Source organism: Aulonocara sp. 'chitande type north' Nkhata Bay, linkage group LG1, assembly GCF_057382095.1.
Source record: "Aulonocara sp. 'chitande type north' Nkhata Bay isolate Kocher_YH1m ecotype deep benthic linkage group LG1, A_spYH_male_GT1.1, whole genome shotgun sequence".
Taxonomy (NCBI): domain Eukaryota; kingdom Metazoa; phylum Chordata; class Actinopteri; order Cichliformes; family Cichlidae; genus Aulonocara; species Aulonocara sp. 'chitande type north' Nkhata Bay.
The window spans coordinates 30,443,102-30,466,101 of NC_141344.1; the positions used below are offsets into that span (position 1 = coordinate 30,443,102).

Here is a 23,000-nt window from a genome sequence, read left to right on the forward strand (position 1 = left end):
GTCTACTTTTTGTACTGAGTACTTTTAAAGCTCTTTTTTGGGGGTTGTTTTGTTTGTCTTTCACAATTCCGCACTTTCCTGCCACGTGAAGTGGAAAAAGGCTCGTGTACGCCTGTTCTTTTATTTTAATTTTCACATTTCAGTGAACCTAAACTGATGCTCTTGAATAAAAGGTCGAAACGTGCTGACACGTTGTTATAGGCTTGCTGATGTAGACGCAGATTGGAAAATCTGGTTCTGCATTATTTAAACTGACTGTAGGTTGTTGTTTATGAATCAGCAGTTTTCTTTTTATTGGTGAATAAATAAATATGGCTTTGTTAAAGTTCCCTGCTGGAAATTATAACCACTAATAGATTTCATTTTCTTAATTTTAACGGTACCTGGAGCCAAGTTTTTTTCCTGCTACAGCTGCATGCACACATTTGTGAACAGTCTGAAATTGCTAATAAAATATAACCTGAGCTTCGTCCAAGAAGATACGAAACCAAACTCAGAAGACAGTCATGACAAAATGGCCAAAGCATGTCAGGACTTGGATTTAGAGATTTGTATAATGTAGATATTTCCTGCACAAAAGTGAGGAGGAATATTTGTCCTAAAAATCTTTCAGTTCATCGATATTTTTGGGACGTCTTGATTGAACAGACCTCTTTGGGTCATGCTGCAGTTTTTTTTTCTGGTTTTATTCTGCCGAGGTTTGTTCTCAGCTTCATCCCATCTTACTACCTTGAATTTCCCTCTGCTGCTCAACACAAATGTGACTGTTTTCCATTAGAAAGATGTCTTCAGCAGCTGCCAGCAACTTGTTGAGGTCTTTTGCTTGCCCCAGTTTCCTTTAATGGCCTTTTTGCATGCTGTTAACAGTATTTGACTCAAGCAACTTTTGCTCCAAGCTGTGCTTTATTCAGAGAAAAAGCAGCCTGCGTCTTTTCCATTTTATTTGTTCCGTCCTTAACATCCGTCACTGGATGTGTGTGTCAAACACTGAACGTCGCAGGTCTGAATAATAATCCATCACCACATCCTGCTTCTTACAGAAGACACACACTTTAGCAAGCCCTTAACCTGTGCTCTGTTTTAAGACGTTACGATTCTGTTACCCATAAAGAAATGTCTATTAGGTTAATTTTATGTCGTCATGTCTTTACCTGCTGAGATATTTGACAGTGTAATAGTCTGTCGTCAAGGTCCCTTCCTGCTTTGTTCCAGCCAACGCCTAATTTGCGATATCTAGACTATCTAAACAGTCACAGATGTTTGATGACTGTTTAGTCCAGGAACATTAGCACACTTGATCTGCCTTATCTCAAATCATTTTCAAAGACCCAATAAGTTATTTACATTAATATAACCTAAAAGGGGCACAAACATCAGGTAGTATCAAATAATGTCAAATAACAAAATGTAAGTACACAAAAGTTATTTCATCGTTTACAAGATCACTTTACCTCTCTCCTAATTACATTTTCTCCTTGTTTGCAACACAGAGTATTAAAGCCACACATTACTGGCTCATGTTATACTCAGTGTAACAAGATGCTCCCAGCTGTGCATGTTAGCTCAGTATTTTAAATTGGTTATCTTGACCTACACAGTCCCACTTGTGTTATCCTTCTGTCACCAGCTAGCTTTTCACTCTGCCGTGCTCTTGCTCTCTCGCCCCTTCTTCTACCTCAATTCCCACCACATCTCACGGGTCAGGTCATTGCCGCTCATCTTAGTCGGCGGGGTTTAGCACTAGTATTTTTATTTTTTTGCTCCTCAAGCAGTTTACGCTGACAAGATCTGCTTGTCACTGTTATTGCCGGCTATGTCACACCTCATCACAATGAGCAAGAAAAGGGATGAACAGCTTTTCAAACAGCAGTGCTGCTGCTGTCTTACATAATGGTTAAAAATTATTTCTAATAAACTATAATGTGCTGCAATGTGTCATTCTGTATATAAAAATGAATTGTTGAAACTGATGGATGGACTCTGCTATCAGTACTGTGGAAATATAGCTTGAATGAATGTCAGCCAGCTTGCAAAGGCTGCTTTTCTTTCTAAAGATTCCCATTTTTTAGGAATTAACTGCTGAAATTTTCTGCCAGGCTCTGTTAGGGTTTATGTTGAAATATATGTGCAACATCTATAGTCCCTTTCATGGAAACAGTAGTGATCCCATCCTATTAAGACAGCTAAAACAATTAAATATTATCATCTTATTGCCGTACAGGATTTTTTCACCAGGCAGTGGTCATTTAGTTCTTCGTCATTTTTGTGCTCTTGCCTACATTTCATGTGATTAAAATGCTGATATTTGTCATATCTGCAGGCCACATGGCAAAAGCTAGGGCAAGCCTAGCATATCCAAATACTGTACACAGGAACGATATTGGATACGATAGCCGATACCCAAATCAGAGATTGAGATCGAATCGAATTCTGCCCTTTTCTGCAGCCAGTTGCATTACTTGGTATGTGATGGCAATACGAGATGCAAACTCAGTTGATTAGTCATTACCCTGCGGAGGAGTCTGTGACATTTAAAATGATGTACAGTCAAGACTCACTCATGTAATAAGGGATGTGCATTAAGGTTTATGGTCACATCCTGTGTACATTTGTATCTGTATGTGTGCGTCTTTGTGAGCTGAAGGTCCGTTTGGGTTTTGAAAGCTATTTGACTCTGTGACATGAATCCAGATTTCCTTCTCCTATACCTCATGTAGATAACCTTCTCTCCCCTATGTTTTTTCTAAGCCTGACATCCTCTGAAGTGGCTACGTACACAGCGCTGGAAAAGTAAAACACAGACCATATGCCGCTCTACTTAAGACATTTAACCATACAATGCTTGATAAATCTAATATTAACTGACAGGGGCTTGTCTTAAACACTTACATAAAATAACCCAGACGTAAACAAGGTAAAGGATGTGAAAAGCAATCATAATGTTCACTGGGTCATAACAGCTGGCTGTATTTCAGCATTATAAAAAGAAATAGAACAAATGCCACTGAACAGTTTATTATCTCGTAGCACTCAAGGATCCATGCAGGAAATCTGTGTTCCTGCAACTGAACCTCAAGTCAGTTGGATTCATCACAAATAGCCACCAAACAAGACTGATTTAAGAATCGTAGGTGCTGTAGCCTGCTGGAGATCTGAACTATTAGTCTGCCTGCTTTCATGCACAGGTAGTTTGTGCCCTTTATTATCTTAAACTCTCCATCACGTCTTATATTGTCAGATATATTGACTGGACTGCCTGAAGCTGCTACTTGAGTTTTTGCAGAACAAAGTAATGAGATACAGGGTTGACCTTCCTATTATGATGCATCCAAAAATGTAAAATTCAGTTGCTTTCAAGCAGGAGTACATTCCCAGTGTAACGCTCCATGAGTGAATCACATGGCTTTAAGCCTTTGTCTAAGAGTTCTCAAATAAGAGAAAAAAATGTACAAGCATTCCTATATTCATCTGACTTGAGCAATGATTTAGAAGTGCAACAGTTGAGGATCAGTGTACAGAATCATTCATTAGCTCCAGGCAGCGAATGCCTTGTGTTTCCATCTTGCATTAATTTGCTTGCTTCAAAGAACCGCTGGCTGATTGTGCTACAGTGTGTATTTGTTCTACTGGGATTCTTGGACTTTTATTCAGCATACTATACAGTACTGTGCAAAAGTATTTAGCCACCCCTCATTCCTTTGTACTTTGGTTTAAAGAAGCAAAATATATAGTATTTATATTGCATTGGTCTTGAGCAGTAGCTCTCAAGGCTTTCTGAAGGTGTTTCAGTTATTCTTTGGACATTGGCTGCTCTTTCACTTCATTTTCAGTCAGTAATTTTTTGTTTTTCCACTTAACACTGACCTATGAATCATTCAAACTTGAAATAGACATCTAACTAAAGTACGATTCACTGTTGTGTCTGCAAATAACAGGCAACTAACAACAAACCAATTTTAATTTCTGTCTTTAGGCACTGATGCAAAAACACATAATTTGTTCCCATTTCTTTTGTTGAGTCAATGAAAAAAAATAAAACAGTTTGACAGGCTTAAAATGGTATTTTTGGTCTAACAGGATGAACACTTGACATGTCTCAGCAGGGTGTCCTTTAAACAATTGGACGAACTGGACAAAAGAATTGGCGACGTAAAAACTATTAACAGCATATGAACAATATCTAAAAGTCATGTCCTTAAAAATTATGGAACAATCCAGCAAAGACCTGACACGGGACCTGAGACATGCATCTGGCTCTGGAGTTGATCTATCTATTGAAGCCTCATCAGAAATTATGAACACAGATGATCCACCATAAAATACCATCTGAAAAGATGGCATTGGTTCCCAAACAAACTGCCAATGCAGTAAAAATATACCTGATAGTGTCCCACTGTTTGTTTTTCTCTCAGTCCTGGATTGGCCTCCCCAGAGCACCGTTGAAGCGGTATCGGATCTTCTTGACAGAGGGCAGAACAAAAGGCAGCCATACAAAGAAGAGCTTTTAATGTCCTACAAGAAGCCTGGAGAACTATTCCTGAAGACTACTTAAACTTAAATACTCAAATATTAACTTTTAAGCTTGCTGGAACTGTATAAACTTTGTTTTTGTGTTATGTCCCACATGTTTCCCTTTTTCTAGCAAAATATATGAATTGAGGGAAGGTTCCAGTCTTTTGCTTAGTATTGTATGATGGAAATAATTCATTTGCACATAAGCTACATATGCAAATGAATCTCTGTAACCACATGCAGTGTTTTGGACAGTACAGAACCAAAATGCAATTGTTCCTTATTAGAGATGTAAATAATAGTCCTTTAACAGCTTTTAAAGAGCTCTTCATTCACTTTCCACTGAACATAGAGTAACTTGTGAACATATGACTCCACTGAGTACTTTGTGAACAAAGCTTATCTTCTGCTGCACAGATTAGTCACACTGATGGCTCTCCAGCAGATACAATAGAGCTCTCTTTTGTTCAGGTTTCTCACGACAAGAAAGGAAGTCAAGGGTATAATTGCCAAGATGAGAAATTCAGCTTCGACACCAGGTCACGATGGAATCTCAAGTAGTGTAATTCATTGACATATATAATCTGAAAATCGCTGGAAACTGGAGTCTTTTTTTCCCCCCGAGGACCTCAAGGTTGACAGTGTAGTTCTTCTTTAAGCCTGAAGTGCCGCCAACATTTTCTTTCATCTTTTTTAAAAGCCCTCTAAATAGTTGGAAAGCATAATATCACAGCATTACTTTTATGCTGACATTATACAATAAAGCAATTTCGCCAAAGTATTTAGTAATATTTTTCTCTCCAGTGGACCATTGATAGAAACTATGATAAAGATGTTAACTTAAATTGTTGAATGCTGATGAAAACATGCACTCTTGAGAGATGTTATTAATAATTATAATACCACTGTTAGTTATGCCTTTGCCTTTCCTTATGAGAAACAACCTTCTCATAAGGAAAAATCAGTGGTTTTCCAGTGATCGCACTGAATTCTTTCCAGTTGATTGACAAATAGTTGCATCTGATCACCAGACAGATTGCTAACACGCTGTAATCAGTGCAACTTGTCCATAAACTGTCTGTTTGCAGACAAGCTGACCTGGTATTTGCATTATTATTGCAAACTATTTTTTTAAGCAATCCTTTCAAAGGCAGTGAGCTTGTAAGGCTATTTCCTGTCTGAAGAATTGTGCTTGCAGCACAATGTCAAGCCACCGGTTTCCCTAGATTGGATGTAGCACTAGATCCTATTGGATGTCTCGAGTAACTCGTGGTTTCAGATAAGCTTACATTAATCACTCTTGGAAAGGTCTAACTTGGTATTTCTTTGTCAGCAGGGAAAATTAAATTACTTGAACACACGTGCTGTAAAACACTGCTCGGATAATGATTAGTCCATCAGTTTACCTCTGCCAAAAACACAGGTTATTGTTTATTCCTTTTCTCTCCCGTGTTGCCTTTTATTTTAGAAGAAAACACAACACAGTTGAGGCTTCTCAGTTTACTCTGCCTGTAATCAGTTGGGTTTTTTATGCAGAGGACTTTCCATTCGTAGTAAGTTAATACAGCTCAGCTGCACCAGTGTTGTTGCTGAGATTATAAGTTTAACTACTATTTTACTTCTGATATTCAGTTAAGTGAATTGTATTAGAGATGGTACTTCGATTAACAGTGTATGTAACACTATCCCACAGAAACGCATAATATCCCAGTAACACACAGACGGTACTTTGTTGTGTAGTAGCTCCATTGCATGTTTATCATATGATTTGTCTCCAGGTTGCTCTGTAAAAAATGCAGAACCTATTAAGTACTCTTGAGGGAATTGCTTAAAGCAAAGAAATCCATATTTACATGTTCTGTGTAACAGCCACAAGCCCGGGGACTACACATCAAAAATACACATTTCTCATTATTTATTTGCTAAACATTCAACATCTCACTTCCTGCTCTTCTTTCAGTGTGATTATAATTTTCTGTGTGCATACATTATTGAGCTCTTGCAATATGTATAGCCCATAATCACTCAGTATGGAAATCACACAACATATACCCTGAGAAAATACTGCATCTTAATTTTGTTCTACTAACCATCAGCTACACTGTTACCTTGTGATTACTGTTTTTGTTTTAAGTGTGAAATCACTGCACCATGGGATTGCAAATTACCTAACAAATGTCCATCTTTTCTCTTGAGATAGTCGTGATTTTCTCTTTTTTTCTCTCTTCTGTTTCTCCCTTGTGCTGTTCTTCTTCTTCTGTCATCCACTGCTGGGAGACAGAAAGAGGTTAGAGCAACGGAAGTCCTTTTTTGGTTATTTATTCATGGATTTTCCATTTAATATTCATGCCTTTCTCAGGACTATCTGGGTGCAGAAGAGAATTTGCTGCCTCGGAGGCTGCAGGGGCCAAAAATCGGGTTTCAGCTCCAATGAGCCCAGCAGATGAAGGGGAAAAAAAGAGAGAGAAGGAGATAGAGAGGGAATGAGCAAGTGGGGTTTCATGTGTTCTCTAGTAAATGAGAGGCAGGCCTTGAAGGTGACAGGCTGTGTTTATTACTGATCTGTCAGCCGGTTAATGGGGAGAGTAGAGGAGAAGAGAGAGGAGGGAGCTGAGCTGCTGAGTAGAGACCAGAGCACACAGACATGGGAGCCAGAGAGAGCCCCAAGCAATAAACTTTGCCATGCTAGATCTGCTTGTCCTTACAGATTCAGTAACAACACTCCTGCATGCTAAATTAGGAACTGTAAATAACTGAATGAATAACAATGTGTTTTTGCATTGTTTTAAAATTGGGATGTTTCAGTAAAGTAAATGAACACTGGCAGAAAGCTCTGCGATCAGTCGTTTCCAGACTATACTTAGTCAAGACTTTACACACAGAGGAATGTGTTAGCTGGCATCCAAGTCAGTATGAAGAATGAAGCATGGCCTTCTTTTTTTACTTGTGTTGGGAAAGGATTACGCGTTTTTTCTTTGCTCGTCTAAACTCACCTGACCTCCACGTATGTTTGACATGTAGGTCTGCACTGAGTTTGGTGAGCATCTTTTGCCACCTCTTAACTTTATGAGCTTTCAGGGATTGATTGTTATGCTTGTTATGCACATTATGATATTACAAAAGCCTAACAGACTACAGTGATAGTGATGGGAGATTTTACCTAAAATCCATATTACAGTGATGTAACCGTTACATAATTCACTACAAAATGGGTTTTAATGTGTATATTTTTACATTTTTACAGTGCAATAAGAAAACAAAATTGACTTTGAGCCCAACTAAGTATTTATTTATTTACATTTTGGCTTAGTATCTTAAATAGATTTGTTTTACACCCCAGTTAACAAAGGTTATGAGGATACACTAACTGGGCACGATAAGGCAGCTACAGTAGTTGCAGATTGGCTGACTGCCTGCGTGAAAGATTTAATTTATTGAATATATCGACATGAGTAAAATTAGGTCGGTTAGAAAGTCATAATGTTGATTAATGGAGTTATTTGATTAATTGCCCAGCCCCAGTGAAAAGAGCGAGCGATTCGTCTTGGTGCTGACAGGATATTGAAAGGATGTCTTTACATTTTGAGACACGATATGTTGAATATTTTTTTACTATGTTTGTTTCCCTTCACTGAGTTGAGTAAGGGAAAAGATGCTTTGAAGTAGAAGCCAGATCTTTGTTTGGAAAATTAACTAAGAGCGTATTTTAAAAAAAAAAAAACATTTTTAAATATTGTGTAGCCCCAGCAGGACATGCTTTGCCTCGGAGCTTTGTAGCATTTGATTGCAGTTGAGCTCAGAGGTTTTATCAGCTGCCCTTCGTAATGAAACCTTCTGGCTTTATATTTTACTAAAGGGTGAAAAGGCAGTGTAAAGAAATTGCTCTTTGTTGTAACAAGAGATTTGTCTTTTCTTATCTTAACAAGCATTGTTGCCTTTATCAGACGCCGTTACAAAATACATATCAGTCAGCATTTGACGTGCTACTGCTGTCTTTAATGTCACGTCGCTGTGTGTGCAGCATCCTTTCTGTACAATTCATATGGCTGTTTTTTTTTGCTACTGTTATTTTAATCTTTACAGTGAATGTGTGAACACACCATATGTGGCACTGGTTTGAACAGCTTGTATCCTTGTCTGTGTGATAAAGGCATTTGAATATACTGCACTGTGTCCTTCATCGAGATGCATCGAGTAGTTATAGATTATCTCTGGATCAAGTTCTGATGGTATCTGAGAGGGTGACACTTAAAAAAATTAGTTTTCTCATCAGGTACGTGGCAGGCGGGAGAGTAATACTTGTACCTTACACTCAATTCCAAATTAGAGGTTTTGTAACCAAATTATTTTAATGCTACAAATAGTCTTCACTTTTTTCCAGGCGAGAAGGGAAAAAAAAAATTATTTTTTCACATGGCTGCTTGGCTCATCACACAGTTGGTTTCAATCTTACCTGCGGCTTACAGAGAACACAGCTAATTATTTATGCACAGTCTACCCAGATCCAGGGTTTCAAACACGCGGCTACTCATCGACTTAACAAAGCAGCAAACTCAACACACTTTCTTCTGTGTCTCCATTCGTGTGCAGCATTTATATTACTTGGTGAACACACTATACATTAATAGCACCTTTTTCTAGCTGCATTGTAAATATATAACACTCTAGTACAGATTACTTATTGTGAAATGTATAATTCAAAAGACCGGTTTAAAACATCTGGCCTTCTTCTCCATTTAAGCTCCACCTTTATGTTGTGTGCCCTCAGTTTTGTGTTTTCATTCCCACATTTCAATCGGTGTCAGCACGGTGGGGGATGGGGGGTAGAGTGCAGATAGATGTGTTTTGCGATGTAATCAATGTCCTTGATTAGTGAGCGATTACTCCCGTGTGTGTGTGTGTGTGTGTGTGTGTGTGTGTGTGTGTGTGTGTGTGTGTGTGTGTGTGTGTGCATGAGCAGGTATGTGCACGCACATTTGGCTCTGTGTTTGTGTTGAAGTAATTACGAGCGGTCTGCTAGTTAGCAAGACTGCAGTTGGGCTGCGGCCCTGATTTTGTTTATTTGTCAGTTAAGGAACTAAAGATCAATGGGTGGATTATTTGCACAGTTCGAATAGCTGATCGAGGTGAGGATGTTAAACTAGACATGGCCAATAAGCTGTTGGTGAGTGTTTACCTACCCAGCTATGTGTTTTTACATTTTGATGTTGCCATTTCGGTCAAAGAAAACATTTGAAGAAATGAGTTTGAACATAACAGGAACTGTAATAACGCTGTCTAAAATTAGAGCTGATCCATTTTATCTTAGCCAGTTAGTAATGTATCATAAATCATGAATAATTAATGAGTGTATTCAGCTGTTTGCCGATGTTGACCTTGCTTCACAATAACAGCATCAACAGTGAACATTCAGCTGTGCGAGATGTGGTCAAATTAAGCTTGTTTGATTGGGGTCACTGTAAAGGGAGAGTCAAGGGAAATCAGTTTTAGTTCAATTATTTAAATATATATATATATTTAAAACTCAACACTCCCCTTTAAGCAAGCATTTGGCTACAGTAGGAAGGAAAAACTCCCTTTTCACTTAAAGGAACCTCCAGTAGAACCAGCTCAGGGAGGGGCAGCCATCTGCTGCGACCAGCTGGGGGTGAGGGGCTGAAGACGGGATAAAAGACCCACTTTGGAAAAGAGCCAGAGATTAATAATAACTACTGATAATCTAATGATTGCAGAGTGGTGTATAAACACGTCGTAATCTCATCAATGAAGTAGCCTGAAAACATTTAAAATTCTACTTTATTAAACTTCCCTTTTTGAGGTGATGAAACTCAATATATATTTAATAACTTGAGCCATTTTTAAAAATAAGCCCCACATAAAAGTATATTTTCAGACTACTTTTTTATTAATGATCTACTTTAACATTAATATTATAGCATCCAAATGTGGTGTGTCAGGGAACTTCCTGGCATGCAGTAGAAAATTATGGATGTTAGCTAGAATATTATGCATGCTCTCTGATACTGATCTGTACTGTGCCGGTCCCATTATGCTGGCAGTTCAAATGCTGACTGTGTGTTTTATTTCCCCTTCATGTCAGAATAGCAAAGCTGTAACGCTATCAGCGAATTGGGTAGCGGGATTAACTGTCAATCTGCTAAATGAAGAAAGGAAAGATCTCTGAAGTATTGCTGATGGTTGTCAAGAGTCAGTAATCACTCCTAATAAGGCTCTATGCATGAATAATGATTCCATTTAAATAGCTGTAATTGCGTATTCACTTTAAGATGTTAGTTAGGTTACTCGTGCCTGTCTGAAGTAATGGAATTACAGGGATACTTCGTTTTTGTGTAATTAAAAAAAATCTAAGCACTTCAATTCACGTATAAGTGTAGGTCCAAATGCACATATAGCATATAATTTACCCATTTCCTTAATTGCTTTTTCCAGTTTAGGTTGCAGGGAGGCTGGATCCTATCCCAGCTATCAAGGGTAAAAGGTGGGGTACACCCTGGACAGGTCAACAGTCTATGATAGGGCTAACACAGAGAGACAAACAGTCATTCACACCCACGCCCACAACTCCAGCCAATTTAGAGTCATCAGTTAACCTAACAGGCATGTTTTTAGACATGTTTTTAGACTGTGGGAGGAAGCTGGAGAATCAGAAGAGAACCCACCCAGACGCAGGGAGAACATGCAATCCGACTTCGACTCATGCCAAATTCTGGAGGTTTGCTATGTACGGAATTTCAGACTTATGAAATCCATTTTGTTAAGAGGTTTTTATATTGTCAAATAAATGAATGCATAAAAAACGGAATGTACTTTTTAAGAGTAAACTGTATGTGTTATTAAATGTTTATATAATAGTCTTACAGCAGCGTTAATATCCTGGGTCTCCCTGCAGCACTTTGTAGCCAGATGTTATTATATTGTTATGTTTATGTTAGGCGGCCTTGAGAGAAATATTGCGTTACCTATTAATGTAAAGACAGACTTGTGAAAAGCACAGTGGTATTAGTGTAAACACTGACACTCTGCTGCTACAGAGCTATCAACATTTCTTTCAAAGCACATCTTAACTAATGTGATCATCTGACTGCGCTTGCGAGAAAACATCAGCAGCGGTAATTCCCCTCAGAGGCGGCTGTCAGCTTTCCATCATCTGTCACTGTTTTCACTTTGCCTGTTTTCGAAAAAGCATTTGATTCTTGTAGTTTTCCTCTCGCTCTGAAAAGAAGCAGACAGATGTAATAGCCATTAGCCTCGGGGAGAGACGGCACAGATGTGTCAACAAGGCTTGACTTTTACAGTCCAAGTGAAGTCTGAGCAAACAGTGGCTGTGTAGAGGCCTGTGTGGTTGAGCAGTGATCCAGGGACACGGTTGCACGCCGTTGCCCCGGGACTCCAAACAGACCGTGACTCTAGCTCTCATTATAAGAGTGGGTCAGACCACCCCAGTACGGAAAATAAATAATGCAGGGGAAAACCTGAGTGCTGCCACCTCATGACAACATCGATACAACCTCGTCCTTCACGGAGAAGTGCTTCAGCTCTTTATATACTCCTGCTGTGAGCGGTATTTTTATACTCTCTGCATTTTGCTGCTTCTGAGAGCGTTTATTTTCTGATTATCATCACACCTAACTAATTTGTTGTGTCTATGAAACAACACTTAGAATTTCCTCACGTCCTAATTGATATTTTGAGCTTGCTTAAACTGCGTAACCCCAAAACACACAGTCTAAAATTGCATATTGCAAAGAGAAGAAGCAAATTTGTAATTTACTAGCTGGAGTAATGCAGTTGTTGCTTATTATTATTTTTTGTTAATCGATTCATTGTTTTAAGCTCTGGTATCAGCATGTGTCTGCTATTTGGCAGATCTAAATATCTGTCTTATATTATCTAAATCCGCTCATTTCATCTTCTCATTCTTTCTCATGGCCTCCAAAAATCCTTCAAAAAAGGAAAAAATATCCAATTCTCTATCTTAATTTGATCTCAATTTCCTGTAGCTGTTGCAATGCAAAGTCTAAGATGAAAGAGTTGAAATTCTAATTAAGCTGTAATGGCAGCAGCAAGTTGATATCTTTCCTCCTTCTACATTTCTCCCTAGTCAGTCCTCACCCTCCATGTATGTTTAGCTTGATCTCTTCAAATTTATTTCCTACTTTGTAACCAGAGGCAAGAGCCCTTGACTCGCTGCCCCCACAGCCGCAGCCAAGGCAGCCATTTAAGTTGTGATTAAAAATTAATGGTTGAGTGAGAGGCAGCAGAGAGGGAACAGGGGAGGGCAGAGAAAGAAAGACACAATACTTGAGCATGAGGATCGGCTTTGGAGAGGGGAACAAGCCCGAGCTGCAGCTGCTCCCTGATAGAGGGCTGCAAGGTCTTCTCACAACTCTGCTGTGTTTAACTGCTCTGCTCACACCCCACCATGAATATTGCATTACCGCACTATAGGGCTCCTTGTGTTACCCCCACTGAGTGCTGAGCAGTTGCGGCCACGGTGCAGAAGCATCCGAGTCGAGCCGGCCCCCACTGCGAGAGGGGCCTCCACATTTTGTTAGACACACCACACAAACCAGACCAGCTTTCACGCCACATAATTGGCAGACTGATTCAGAGAGAACCCTGCCTCATTACATGTCACAAGCAATTATAATAAGTGCAGAGACAGAAATATTTGCTGACATTTAAAACCATTGTTACTGTTTTCCTTTGCCGTCAGATCTTTGATGAAGCTTGGGGTTTTTTCCATTAGTATTATTTCTAGTGACTGAGCAAAGGAAAGCAGAGATTTCAGGAAACGCCAACATTCAGCAGCCGTAGTTATTGAAAATGGTTTTATCGTGAAATGTTTTAGCTCTCTGTTAAAAGAGAGCTTTCTGAGCAAGGTCAGTGAAATAAAGGGCAATCAACTGGAGCCTTGGCTAGCAATCTTGGTGCACCAATCTTTCTCTCTGGCCATTTCTTTAAAAGCTAAACAGAAATACCATGGGACCACATGGGGTCCTGACCTTGACTACACCAGATGATGAGTAGTGACACTTACATCAGGGCCTGGCCTTTTCTTCCTTCTGGCCTCGTTTTCAATACCGTTTCATTACAGCAGTTCTCAGAGTGCATTACCCACTAGTACATGAGCTCACTTCAGCACAGCCAGTGTTTTTCCTGTGCAGTATAGCCTCTTTAGGATTGCAGCTCATAGTGTTTAAAATATAATATTTATATATCCACAGTAGTATACAAAAGCCTTGACCCATATATTTTACCAAGAAAATAGGAAATAGTATGTGGAAATATAATATTTAAGACAAAAACAGAGTTTGTACAATTCGAACAAGCTTCAAAGTCACTATTTAGTAGAATCTTTTTTCTTCAACACAGCTCGAACTCTTATTCAATTTTCTTGTCATTTCTTTAAGTTCTCTTCAGGATTAGTTTACCAGGCTTCTTGATTGGCATTCAAAGCTCTTCTTTTGATGTTGTCTGCCTTTTTATTCTTTTTTAATAATGTTACATTATTGGGGAGGCCAATCCATGACTAATAGTGTTCCATTGTCTACCGAGGTATACTTTTACTGCACTGGCAGGGTGTTTTAGATCATTATCATGCTGATAAATGAAGGCGTTGCCAATCAGACAATTCCAATTTGGTATTGCACTTGGATCAAAGTCTGTTAGCTTTTGTCTGCTTTCATAATTGCATCAATTTTGACAACATCCCCAACGCCACTGTCTAAAATGCAACCCAATGGCAGAGCCTCCACTGTGTTTTACAGATGGACGTAGATGCTCACTGTTGTACTTGTCTTGATCTTCACCATAAATACATAAAATGAGAGTTTGAACCAGAAATGTGACCTCTGGATTCACTACCCCAAAGGACATATTGGCATTGATTTTCATTCAAGGTCTTGTATTTTTTTTTGGGGGGGGGGGGGCATACCGGAGCTTTTTCTCCATGTTTCATTTTCACTGAGACCAACAGTAGATACAACTGAAGGGTTAGATGTATCTCTTAGGTCCTGTGTCAATTTTTTTTTTCATTTTTTAAGGACATAACCTTTAGATACTAATCTAGTATAGGTAGCTTTTAGGCCTGCAGCTTCTTTTTCTTTTAGTGTTTTTGTTTTAGCTAATAGCGCTTTAGGAATCAACTTGGTGGTGCAACAATACTATTTTGTGTCTGTCAAACTGCATGATCTTTTTTTAGATTCAGCTAAAGAAATGGGAACAAATTTCATGTTTTTGTGACAATCTGCAAGCAACAAAGTGACTAAAGATACACCACAACAGTAGTTCTTCCTTTGAGTTAGGTGACTGTTTTATGCCTGAATTATTCGTAGGTGGGTGTTAAGTTGCTTAACAAAGACTTTCTTCTGAAAATGGTCACGTACAACAACAACATCGTTGAAGAACTATTGCTCAAGACCAGAAATGAGGGGTGGTTCAAAACTTTTAGTAGTAGTGTGATGCATGTGCGTATCTCCAAATAGATAACCAGCACTGGCTCTGGTTACCTCTGACCTTGATATTGTACTTCTGACAGTTAGAGATATCTTTACTTTTCGAGGTTCGTGTGTTTCGAGGAGTACACACAGCAAAACAGGCACTCAGTGGTAAGTAGAGAAAATAATACAACCTTAAATAACAGCGGAGACTCTCAGTCAGCGACGATGAAAAGTCCATATAAGGTAGGTGTATAACATAAAAACCAAAGTGTTCTTTTTGTTTTTGTCTGACAGCAGAGGAAGTGTCAATAAACAGGTTATAGGCTGCATTCCAACTTACCTTTTTATCTTGTTGGTGTCTTTTATTGTCGCTTTTGTTTTGTCTGCTTAATGTATTCAACTCCCACATCTATTGATTCCTTTTGTGTGTTGCTTGTACAGTTGTATTAACCCTAATAGCTGCTAGAATTTCTTTTTCAGGCATATTCATATGGCAGCTAAACATGAGCATCTTACAGGAATAACGCTTTCAAGTCTTTGAGTCTTTTCTCCCAGAGAAATAGGCTCCTGCTCTCAGGCGATGTTCTCTGGCACCGTAGCATAAAATATTGTTCTTTTCTCGATCGTAAATCAATAATGTGACTTTGAAAATGTGTTTAAATCATTATGTACTCGTGAAAGAAGTTCTAAATTGTCTGTAAATATTAGAGAACATCAGACTAAATCCTCCACTCTGTAGAAGTCGTTTGTTACGTAATCTCACTGCGAGCGCTGGTGCATCTTTCTTTTATTGTTGTGCAGAAAAGCAGTGTACAGAAAGGTGTCTAATCTCAGCAAGATTGAGGTATGGCACCAGTGAAAGTGGATGTCATCTCAGACTGTCAAGTCTAAGGTGTAATCAGATTTGTAAGATGCTCTTCCCACCTCCTCCTCGTTGTCACCCACCTTCTTGTTGCTACACTCTGTTCCTTCATTCCTTTCCACACTTCTTACATAATTTGTTAATTCTGTCCCATTTCCTCTGCTGCTGCTGCCATCGCTGTTCTTGCTCTAGGTGCTATTTGCAATGCTAATGAGGCGAGGCAGCAAGAAATGGTTTGTGGGGAAAAGAAGCTGCCTGGAAACACGGTGCAGTGGTGTTATGGCTCACTATGCCACACAGGCAATATTCTCTTGGCAATATATTATTGCATACATGTTGTCATCATGTAAATTTTTACTAGATCTCATCGCATGATATGAGAGTGGTCACCAAATCTACAACCTCTTGAGTGATCAGTTTTGTAATGAGGTGTGGAAGTGCAGTACCAACGTTTTGTTTATGCAACACAAGAAATAATGGCTCATTGAAAACTCCAGCATACATCCATAATCTAAATTATTAATAATGGGAATGATTTCTCAGTCTTAAAATTGGTTGATAGTTTATTCAGGGAGACTAAAGTATGCCCGTTTATAATGAGAAGAAATCTCTACAGTGTCCTTGGTGTCTGCTGGAATAAGTAAGGTAAAGAATCGCTCCATTGGCAAGTTTAGCAGCTTTGTATTCCCATCCATCCGTTACTGTGAATGAATGAAGTCCAGGCTCTAACCTAAATTTTACGCCTTTCTGTTCCCATCATTGTGGCGTGCCAGACGAGCAAGCAAGGAACCACTGGTTAATTTCAACCCATGTCACCACCAGGCACCTTTCAGTAGTGAGCTCCCCACTTATCTGCCTCGTGTCTGCGTGATTGAAATTACAGTCATGGCAGCAGCAAATGCAAGTAAATGGATTATTGAGCAACTGTAAGTGGCTCACTCTACTGAGCTGGCTGTGTGTGCGCTCTCTGGCCAGACATGAAAAATCTAACAATGGCAATCTGCTGCATGTTCCAGAGTACAGAGGATACTTCTTTTGTGTGTGTTTCAAATCTCACACACAGATAGATAGATAGGTAGTAGGGGTGCAACTCGTATCGATATTGAACCGTTCGATACAGTGCTTTCGGTTCGGTACGCATATGTATCGAACAATACAACATTTGTAATTTATTTTATCAACTTTCCTTCTGACGATGCTGTCTGTGTTGAGAGCTCAGTGGATCTGCGTTCGACTACTCCGCCTAGGCTGCACTGTCGAGCGCAGATCCACTGAGCGCAGCGCAAGCTAGCGAGATAGAAGCTAAGCTCGTTGCAACATGGCAAATTGAACCTCCCCCACCCTCATTCAGATCTGGACTTGGGAACTATTTTGGTCTTCATGTGACGTATGACCCTGAAGGTAAGCGCGTCATGGACAAAAGTAAAACAGTATGTCGGATGTGCCACGCAATGCTCAATTACATTGATGGGAACTACTGCGTTAGCGCAGTTTGCTCGCTAATGTGTTGACGCAGTCCAGCCCCACGCACGGGGCGATCCGTGGTAGCTCGTTAACGGAGATTTGCAGTGTTGTGGCGTTAACGTCATTTCAGATTAACGCTGACAGCACTAGTGGGAACACAACGAATATGACTGCACATTTACTCCGACATCATCCTAGTACAAAGACAAGTGGAAGCAGACAAAAAAGTTTCGGGTGTGTTCATTGTGGTGGGGCCAGGTTTCACAATGAACTCACCCGAAACTCTGGCTGATTGGGACCCACACCCAGTTTCACACCTTGGCTCAGGCGATTAGAGGATCATCAGGGGGTCCTTTTGTCCCTCTGTGGGGGGTTACTCCCACTAGGTTTATATCTGGGACTCTCCACCATTTGACCTTAGAACTGAAGAAGCTTCTCGGATGAGAGGTGAAACGTCTTCAAGCAACTTAAAGAAGTCCAGACGCTTTTCTTTGCAAGCTCCTTTGAATTCTGTGTATCGTTGCACCCCTTATAAATAAATAAATAAATAAATAGATAGAGAAACATTGTTCTTAGATAGAGAAACATTGTTCTTTCTTAGGACCGTGATTGGACAGTAAAATGATGTTCCACTTGTACTCTCCCAAACCAGTACTAAAGTTACAGCTGGTTACAGAGATAAATCACTTGAAAGCCCTCAATGAATCAGTGAAGCACCACATAAGACTGTAAAAGATGCTTCTGCCAAACTGTGCTTGTGCATTTCAAATGAGCCATATTTGAGATAGGGATGCACTGATACAGCTTTTTCCACTTCTGATCTAATGCAGATACATTTACTCATACTGACTGTAGCTCTGATACGTTTTAAATGAGTAAGCTGTAGTCCTCACTGTGCCTGGACGTCATTCTTTATGTGGAAAGCAATATCAGACTTTACTTAGACATCATTTTCATGACTTTATAAGGTAAAATAAATACATCCAAGAACACAATTTTACTGAACTGGTATTTATTTATAAGATTATAAATTATGACGTGACAAAATGAATTAAAAATAAGCTAATGTATTCACTGGATTTATATCCACTAGTGTCATTTCAGCCCAGTGTGAGTTTTTAGACCATAGCTGTTATTTACAGTAACGCTAGGTTCTCCTTTTCCTCTCAGTGTGAGTGCACGCATCTCCTTTTACTCCATACTGAGCACACACAAAGCATGTGAACTCCATGATTTCATGAATAAAGAATCCCAATATAAGGGATAATAGCAGCATACCATTTCCCTGGGAACATAACTTCTTCCACAGGAGCTATACACTGTGATATATATTGTTTGCTGTTGGTGAATAACATAAACACTAACTGTCGAGGGAAAAGTCAAGGGACTAAGTATCGCATTGGAATACTATCTAATAAACTTTCAACACTTGTTTTGTTGGGCTCCATGATTATGGCCCTAATGAGTCTCACAATTATTTTAATCAGTATTGGGATCAGAATCAGATCGAGAATTATTCGTCACCATTGTTGACTTTGGTAACAAAAAGATGTTTATTGCTTTTCAATTTTGTTGCATAAATGTGTTTTTAACGTAGCGTTACTCGTACAGACTAGTCCAGGAGACTTGGAGATGCACGCCGCAGGGAACAGCTATGATTGGAGCATGCAGGCACGTGTTCGGGCACTGATTTATGAAGCGCTTGGTTTGCTTTCGCTTTGCGGTCTTTTGGTGGAGCACGCATTTTTAACATCACTCGATCACGTTCGTTTTACTGTGGAAAGCCGAAATTGTGATCAAGATTTCAATCGATTCATTGTGCAGCCCTGCTTTATTGCACCCAGATGCTGCGTGTGTGTGTTTTACATCAGTGTGGTGTTTAGTTTATCTGTTAGACTTGTTCATGTCAGTTTAAATGTTAAAAACTGTCAACAATCTCACTTTTGGCAAAGCCAGTATATCATTTTTGTTGATCTGACCAAATTGTCTTATCTCATTTTTTTGTTCTTTCTTTGATTGTTGTGTAGGGCTTAAAAACAAAAGTGTAATGAACTGGATGTTTGTACTGGGTACGCTAGAACGAGAGAGGAAAGGAGGGAGATAGTGGCAGTGAGGGTACGATGGTACATTTACATTATTGTAGCAGCGAGTGGATTATGGTCTGCGGACTGCGCTTGAAAGGAGGATTAATCTTACCCCTTTTTCTGAAGAATAACAGAGTAAAAAGACTATTGATTTTGCTTGTATTTGATTATATTTGCCTTCAAGCCTCCTTGGACTCGCACAGCTTGATCGATGTCAGTTTTGTTTCTGTATGCGTCGTGCACGACTCCGGGGGTGCTTTCATTGCCTGTGGTGTGTCTGTGGAGTAATGTGAGTTTCTCTTCTATGCTGTTAGTTTGTCATTAAACCTACGATGGTGGTTTTTCTCTTCATTTATTCAGTCAAAATTAGAGTCAGCAAACTGTTGCTTATACACATCCAGCAGTTATCAAAGCACTTTGCCATTCATGTGGAAATGCTCCGGTCTCCCAGGGGTACTCTGTTTTTGAAATGGCTGTCTCCACTATGTTCCCTAGCTTGTCACTTAATCTGCTGGCCTGTCATTTGATGGATAATATAGAGTATACAGTGGGTTTTAAATCTTTTTTTCTAACACCTAGGACTGGAAATTATGAATAAACTGAAACTAAAGTCACTAGACAGCGTAATAGGCAGCTGAATCTACTGGAACTGATGGGCCATAAGTACAGGTGACCCATTTCAAATGGTTTTCACATTTTCATCTGACACCTTTTCAATAAAAACATTCAATAAAATATCAAGCTTAGTCACTTGAAATTGTGGCTACATTTAATATGAAGATCTAACACTGTGATATAATATATTAGAGAAAAAGTATAACAGATTCCCTTTGAGCATTTGGAGCCCTAATAGTAGGCATTTATCATTTAATGTGTCTTCTTTTTTCTTTTTTTGTGATATTGATGTGTATGTGTATCATGCTAGTTGAAAAATTGCTGCTTGCAATGGTGTAAAAAAATGAGTAGAAAGGAAATAAAAGATGGAATATGTGAACGTGTTCTAGTCTTCAGAAAGATCTTTCTAACATAATGAATGTCAGGGTCCTGGGTCTCCTGACCCAGCGTTTTAGTTCTTTGTGATTTTTGTATTATTGTACTTGGTGTGAGTTTCTAGTTTCGATCCCTTGCCCTTCATGTTTCTCTGTGTCCCCTCTGTTCTGTGTAAGTCTGTGTCTGCATGTTTGAGTTCCCCTCTGTGTCTCTCGGTTCTTAGAGTCCTCTGCCTTATGGTTTATGTCTCTGTTTTTCTTAGTTGCTGTCTCCACTGTGTCAAGTTCGCGTCTCTGTGTGATCCTTCCTGTTTTACTTTGTAGGTCCGTGTCTTATGTGAATGTGTCCTGCTTTGCTTGTCTCATCAGTTCTAATTTCCCCCAGCTGTGCCCTCCTTCTGTGTCTCATTCTCCTCGTTACTTCCCAGTGTATTTAGTCCCTGTGTTTCTCTGAGTCAGTGTTGCGTCGTACCCTCAACAAGCTGTGTGTGTTTTGCCTCCGTGTTACCAGTGTTTTGTTTCCAGCTCTAGCTCCAGTTCAGTATTTCTGCTTCAGTGTTTTAGTCCACCAGCGTTTTTGTTGTCCTTTGGTGAGTTTAGTTTAGTAAGAGGTTTTCCCAGCAATAAAGCTGCGCTTTAAGTTGAACTTCTGTGTCTGAGTCCTGCATTTTGGATCCACCACTCCTGCTTGCCTGCCTGCCACACAGCCAACCATGACAGAACGACGCAACCATCAAATGGATCCGGCGGACTCACGGTCTCAGTATCTCGCGCAGTTGTGGAATTACTGCCGGGAGGTAATCCACGCTGAGGACACCCCCAAGAGACTCCTTCAGGTGGTCTTTTTCGACAACTTTTTGTCTTCCACCCTCTGCACAGCTGGTTTTTTGGACATTAACGGATTAAAACAATTAATAACAGCTCTGAGAGCCAGGATTTGCTTCGAACTGTTTGGCATGGGCGGTCCAGGCAAGGTAGAGTCAGCTACCCTCCTGGAAGCCCTCGCTGCCTGGTATTCTCAGCATCAGCATCTGTTCCCATCAAGCTTTATCACTAAATCATTCCATCCTCCCTTAAGAGAGGGACTGCATCCTCGTTGCCTTCACCCCAGTACACCAGTGTCACCTGTGTCTCCAGCAGCTCAGCTCCCAGTGTCGCCTGCTCAGCAGCCACTCTCGGCTCAGGCTCCTGTGTCGCCTCTGTGTCAGCCAGTGGCCTCCATGACTGCTGGCTTAGTGATGACTTCTGCTGGAGGGTCCGAGGGACCGCTCCGGCCTTCGTCTCTAGTCTCCGCTGGAGGGTCCGAGGGACCGCTCCGGCCTTCGTCTCCTGTCTCCGCTGGAGGGTACGAGGGACCGCTCCAGTTTTCGTCTCATGTCTCCGCTGGAGGGTCCGAGGGACCACTCCAGCCCTTGCTTCATGCCACGTCAGCTGGAGGGCCCGAGGAGCCCGTCCAGCCTCATGCCACGTCAGCTGGAGGGCCCGAGGATCCCGTCCAGCCTCATGCCACGTCAGTTGGAGGGCCCGAGGAGCCCGTCCAGCCTCCTGCTGCAGCTTCATCATCCTCGTCTGGTCCAGCTTCATCATCCTCGTCTGGTCCAGCTTCATCATCCTCGTCTGGTCCAGCTTCATCATCCTCGTCTGGTCCAGCTTCATCCGAGTCTTCGTCCTCGTCTGGTCCAGCCTCATCAGAGCCTTCAGCCTCGCCAGGCCCAGCCTCATCAGAGCCTTCAGCCTCGCCAGGCCCAGCCTCCGTGTCTTCATCCACGCCTGGTCCAGCTTCTGCCTGTGCCCCGCCTGGTCCTTCCCCGTCTGGTCCTGCCCCGTCTGGTCCTGTGTCCACCGGGCCTCAGCCAGTATGCTTGACACTGGAGCGCCGCCGCTGCCTTCCGCGCGGCCGGCCCCCTGAACTGCTCCGTCGTCTCCTTCGTCGCCGCCGCTGCCTTCCGCGCGGTCGGCCCCCTGAACTGCTCCGTCGTCTCCTTCGTCGCCGCCATTGGCTTCCGCACGGCCGGCCCCCTGACCTGTTTGGACTCCTGTGCTGTCGGCCCCCTGGCCGGCCCCCTGAACTCTTCTGTTTTGGCCTCCTGTGCTGTCGGCCCCCTGGCCGGCCCCCTGAACTCTTCTGTTTTGGACTCCTGTGCTGTCGGCCCCCTGGCCGGCCCCCTGAATTGTTCTTTTTTTTGGGCTCGTGTTTTGTTTTGGGGCTTTCTTGTGCTTTGGTGTTTTTGTTTCGTGTGCTCTCCTTCTGTGTCTCATTCTCCTCGTTACTTCCCAGTGTATTTAGTCCCTGTGTTTCTCTGAGTCAGTGTTGCGTCGTACCCTCAACAAGCTGTGTGTGTTTTGCCTCCGTGTTACCAGTGTTTTGTTTCCAGCTCTAGCTCCAGTTCAGTATTTCTGCTTCAGTGTTTTAGTCCACCAGCGTTTTTGTTGTCCTTTGGTGAGTTTAGTTTAGTAAGAGGTTTTCCCAGCAATAAAGCTGCGCTTTAAGTTGAACTTCTGTGTCTGAGTCCTGCATTTTGGATCTACCACTCCTGCTTGCCTGCCTGCCACACAGCCAACCATGACAATGAAAGCGCCAGCAAATACGTGACTAAGCTTTTATTAACCTCTAAATAATCTTCCA

The 23,000-nt window shown here is 40.9% G+C and overlaps 1 protein-coding gene across 1 annotated transcript in view; it reads left to right on the forward strand.

Moving 5' to 3' along the window:
• trip4 (thyroid hormone receptor interactor 4) overlaps window positions 1-23,000 on the forward strand; it is an 89,241-nt gene that overhangs the window by 38,260 nt on the left and 27,981 nt on the right. The gene's annotated exons all lie outside the window — the stretch shown is intronic.